We start from the raw sequence: 5,651 nt of genomic DNA, 5'->3' as shown, positions 1-5,651 counted from the left end.
AAGGTCAACGTATATATATGTGTGTGTGTGTGTGTGTGTGTGTGTGTTATGTGTATGTATGCGTGTGTGTGTGTGTGTGTGTGAGAGTGTGTGTGAGTGTGTGTGTGTGTGCTTGTTTCCCACCCCCTACATCACTGCTTGTTGGTGTGTTTGCGTCTCCGTAACTTAGCGTTTCGACAAAAACAGACCGATAGAATAAGTACTAGGCATAAAAATAGGTTCTGGGTTCTACTTGTTCGACTAAAACCCTTCAAGGCGGTGCTCCAGCATGGCCGCCATGAATCAAATGAGTGAAACAAGTAAAAGAACGCACACACACACACACACACAGAGGTCATTACCTAGAATGAACTATGTGAACATATACAAGTTTGTACATATACACATATACACACACATGCCCACACACACACGCACACATACAAACATGTAAATAGATAGATAGATAGATAGATAGATAGATAGATAGATAGATAGATCATTGTGAAGAATGGACAATAAGTGTGTGTGTGTGTGTGTGTGTGTGTATGTGTGTGTGTGTGTGTGTGTTTCTCTGTGTGTGTGTGTGTGTGTGTGTGTGTGTGTGTGTGTAATAGTGTGGTAAAACCTATATTATCCCTTTATTTTAGAATTGATGGTTTGATTTTCGGAATGAAATTAATGATTTTTATTTTTTATTCATTTATTTTTCTATCAAGCAAGAACACAAATTTTGGTTTTCGTTAAAAAAAAAGCTTCTTCCCCCACTATCACCACCACCACAACCCCATTATTTCTCATTCGTTTAATTTTGAAAATCACAAATTGCTGAACGGTGCCTATTGTCTGCATGAGAATGTGGATTTTGTGTCGGGAAATGGCTGCCTGAAGTAGAAACGTAGAGCAGAACTAATTTTGATTGATGAATTAATTGATTTCACGTGAGAACAATTTCAAAAAATAATTAGACCAAGTTTAAAATAAAATGACTGCTGTTGTTGTGGTTGTTGTTGTTGCTGCTGTTGCCGTTGTTGTTGTGGTTGTTTAACCGCAAGACAAACCTGAGAAAAGCTACGATCAAACACATCCAACAATATAATCGTCCCATCTTCTTATAGATATTTTTCCATGAAACGTGCATAATCAAATGATCTTTCCTCTTTTTTTCTTTTTTTCTTCTTTTTCTTTCATTTTTAAGATGTTTAGACGTGTTTTGAAGAAAGCTTTGTCTGCTATTTCTAGCAAATCGATCGACTACGTGGAGGCTTTCACAGTGGCTTGAGAATACGGGGATGCTTCGTTGGAAGAAAGGAAAAATGTGGAGCAGAACTAAAGATGATGAATTAATTAAACTTATTGATTTCACAAGAGAGCAAGTTTAAAATAGAAAGATTGTTTATGCATTTGGCGTTAAATGGTTCTTTCATTTATCTCCCTTGACGGAGACTACATGAAGCATAAATAAAAATTGAATTAACGAATGGAACCAATAACGTAAAGATTTCTACATTTCCATGGTTGTAAGGAGAGCTACCTACGCCCAAGTGGATAGAGCAACGGTAACTACCATTGGAGATAACTACTGAACTAGGGAACATAGAACAAAAAAGCAAAACAAAAATAAAAACAAGAACACTCAGAGAGCGCAAACCTCCACCAAGGCAACACCATCGTTCTCTCAACGATTAGCCGGAGATGATTTTTAAAATGAGAATATCTCAAATAAATTCGACTGCTCTCACAAACGAGAATACTAAAAATGAACCCGACCACTTTCAAAAATTAAGATAAAAAACCGGAAAAATAATTTAGAATCCTTGTCCGGTACCTGATCAATCCCAATGGTAGTCACGGAATGTGAAGGTGGGTGTGCAGACCATGTTCGTAATGCTTGTGTGTGTCTTCTGCAGTGAGAATAGGGACAGTTTTCTCTATGAAGGCTTTTTTTAGTCTCTCCACTGATATAGTGTCTTTACGACCATTAAGGTCTATAGTGAACATTTATCCGTGCGTGAAAAGAAAACCGAAAGGACCTGCACACGGTGCTGTTAACGGAGGTTTAACAACATCGTTGCGCACAAAAGCGTGAGTCCAAGAAGTAAACCTTCCTTCAAAGCAGAGCTAGAAATGCAATTGTCAAGTAGGTAAGAAGTTTTAAACAGGAACGATATATTAAAAATTGGTAAAACTAAAAATTATCGAGGATAAATTAAATTTATTATTGTTACTGAATATGTTAGTGTTATTTAATTTTTGAACGGTTTTGCTGATGTTTGTTTATGTAGTTTGATTTCTTTATCCATCAGTTTCTACTAAGATAGAGATGCAAGTAAAATTAATAATAGAGAAACAAAAATAAAACTTTGGAAACAGCAACGCCACCATAACTTACGTGGAAACCATGAGGGTGCTTTCAAGGGAGATAATCAGAGAAAGACTTGCAAGTGTACCTAAGATCATAATACTTCGTGTAAAGTAAAGTAAAGTAAATATAACAAATAACCCAGAATCCTTGTCCGGTACCGGATCGATCCCAAAATCTAATTAGTTCTTGCTAGTCACGAGGCCAAACATCCCTGAAGGTTTCATCCTAATCCATCCAGCGATAACTTGTTCACGGACCAACAGACAAACAAACACAACCGAAAACAATACCTCCGCCTTCGTTAAAGCGGAGTTAATAATGATGATAATAATAATAATAATAATAATAATAATAATAATAATAATAATAATAATAATAATCCTTTTTACTACAGGCACAAGGCCTGAAATTTTGGAGAAGGGGGCTAGTCGACCCATTGAACTCAGAACGTAGAGACGAACGTAATGCCGCTAAGTGCTTTGTCTAGTGTGCTAATGATTCTGTCAGTTCTATAATTATCTTGAAAAGTTAGTCTTCAGACAAAGCAACCCTCTAGCATGCATTCTTAAAATTCATGCTTGTTTATTTGCTGCGGTTTTTGTTATTTTTCAGCTGATTGAAACAAAACATTTGACATTTCCTCTGGATATTCTTTGTTAACGAGCGGTTGGCTGTCATCAAACAAGATCAAAACGGTACTAGAGAGATTATATTTAAAGATCTTTGACTTCAGGCTCATTTCGAGTTGTTAACGGCAACAACCAGCGTCACCCATTTCCTGAGTAATCATGTACACCCAGACACATGCGCTTGTGAAAATCAGAAGTTACAGTCAAACGCTTTCTTAAACGCTAGTCATACTGTAGTCATAGGTTCAATAGACTTCGCTGTTACTACATTGATGTACTGTTAATACATAACATTTAAGCGTACTATGGATTTTTAATTTTTGGCTACTTCTGTCTCTTGGCTCCTTAACACTAGTGTTGTCCACGCAACTGTCAAACCGTCAGGCACATCGAATTCAATGTCTTTTTCCTTTTTTTCTTTTTTCCTTTTTTGTTATGACGAGAGTTTCACTAAAGAATATGAGTTTCCTTATTCTTATAACTGACTTACAATCTCTCCCGTATGTTGTTTTCATTCGGTAGTTTGGCAACAAATGTTAGGAGAATTTTAGAAGGGATGTTGGCACAGTACTCACTCCGTAACTCGTTTACGCATAACGCACCGCTGTTGTGTTACTTATTTAAATTCTAGCTCCCTTCACAAACATACTGACTCCAAATAATAACGGGGCGGAGCATTTTCAAATTTGATGGTATGGTCTCTCATGCTGCAATATATAGTTTGTAGTCTTAATGCAAACTTACTGCTCTTAATCCTACGTTCTTGTCATTTCTTACAGTAAAGCTTTTGATTGACCGCTCGCAGTAAGTGGTTTAGTGATAATTATTTTTCTGGGTGGGTGTCTCTCGTCGGAAGTTTCTGTAGGCATTGGATAGCTTATCATGAAGTCGTAGTTATTGGTTCGGGAATTCATTATTCGCTTTGAATCTAATGATAATATTTAACTGTCCGAATCTTTTCCATGAATCTATCGATTTTTTCTTTTTTAAGAGAGAGAGGGAGAGAGAAAAAGAGAGAGAGAGAGAGAGAGAGAGAGAGAGAGAGAGAGAGAGAGAGAGTAGTGCTGCATTTTGGTTGCGTGTTATCATTCCAGTCTATCTTTTATTACATCCATCTGTTGGCAAATAGCAATTACAACACATTACAGTAGGACATTCAATATCCAAAAGTCGGGAGCCTCTGTTTGTGCTCGATATTCTTAGCATCTCGATTTGGATTACGGATACTATCTAGTCAGTAGGTTTTCTATCGGCTCGTTATCATTCTTTCATTTAGTGACTTGTTGATGTAAATGTGAAACTCTGATTAAGTCTTGCTGCAATATTCATGTGCTGTTTGTATCATATACACATTTCTATTAGATTGTACCTGTGCAACGACAAGTGTACCTGTGCAACGACAGCAGTCATATCTAAAGCTTATAGAAAGTTTTGTTTTAACGAGACCAAATTCTGCTGGTCTGTTAACAGTGTTATTTGGTGAGCATTTTGGGTGGTTGATTTTACTAGATAAACTAGCATATTTCTTCGCCACGAACGTAGCTTGCCGGTGAACTGTTTCACACCGAAAGGTTAGTAGCTGGCATATTTTACAACCCATCAGAAATTTGACCTCTTCATGTAACTGATCGAGATTAACTCCATAATTTTCTAGTAGAATTCTTACAAATCTTGATTTAATTCAACAGTCCATTAGAATCTGTCTTCAAAGTTCTGCGACAGATGATAGCTGACCTCGATTTCATGTCTTACCATGACGTATGTAGTAGTAGAACTCGTGTTATTTTCAGTTAAATTTCACTGGTTGAATACTGCGATGGCCTTCTCTAAAAAGGCGTTTCTTCACATCTGTTCAAAGTATATAACCAACTGTTTCTTTTCTCTTTTATTTTTTTGCCAGGTTTGTATTAATAGCAAAAGTTTCAGTGAAAACTATTTGATACATCAAAGGATGAATAGTCCCCTACACCAACGTGACTCATTTCAATGCCTTCTTGTATGAATGTACTTATGTAAGTATACTTTTTCTTCTTTTACTTGTTTCAGCCATTGACATACTCGGGCACTGTCTTTAGTGTGATTGCTACTTTATTTCATTTCATGATATCTATCCATCCATCCGTCCATCCATCCATCTATCCAGCCAGCCAGCCATATGTATGTATGTATGTGTATGTATATATATATACATATATATATAATATATGAAGGAAATGTTCTCTATGTGGCCTGTGTGTTTTCTGTGCTCTATTTAAAAAATATATATTATTTATATATATAAAAATATATATAAATAAACAGAATTCTCACCTCACCATACACGGAATATATTCAATGTTGAATTTTTATTCCTGTCTCCACATGGGTACCCAGAAGCAACCCGGAAGTATTCCCGCTTCTTTGATGAAGATATATACAGATAAACTTCATTCCCTTTACTCTGTCGGATACGTAGGGTGTTCGTTTTTGGTGAGGTGAGAATTCTGTTTATTTATATATATTTTTGGGACAATACTGTGCTGATGAACGAAATCTAGATTCATTCTAGTAATCGCGAAATCGGTCGATACACAGTTAAGTTTATTTAAAAGAAAGTTGGTCGTCTTCTGTTGGTTGTTTTTCCTCGCATTAGGTACTAAATGTGGTTATTTTGAGAAGTCCACTGTGTGGCGTTATTA

General features: G+C 36.3%; 1 long non-coding RNA gene across 1 annotated transcript in view; it reads left to right on the top strand.

Annotated features, from left to right (window-relative positions):
• The first annotated feature begins 4,879 nt into the window (after positions 1–4,879).
• The window catches only part of LOC106874789 (uncharacterized), a 75,192-nt gene continuing 74,420 nt past the window's right edge, over positions 4,880–5,651 (top strand). Inside the window, exon 1 of the long non-coding RNA XR_001410054.1 lies at positions 4,880–4,985. This is a non-coding gene — a long non-coding RNA (uncharacterized LOC106874789). The remainder of the gene's footprint in view (positions 4,986–5,651) is intronic.

This window comes from Octopus bimaculoides, chromosome 6, assembly GCF_001194135.2.
Source record: "Octopus bimaculoides isolate UCB-OBI-ISO-001 chromosome 6, ASM119413v2, whole genome shotgun sequence".
NCBI lineage: Eukaryota > Metazoa > Mollusca > Cephalopoda > Octopoda > Octopodidae > Octopus > Octopus bimaculoides.
The sequence above is the reverse complement of the archived record's forward strand: the minus strand, read 5'-3'. Positions and strand labels throughout refer to the sequence as shown.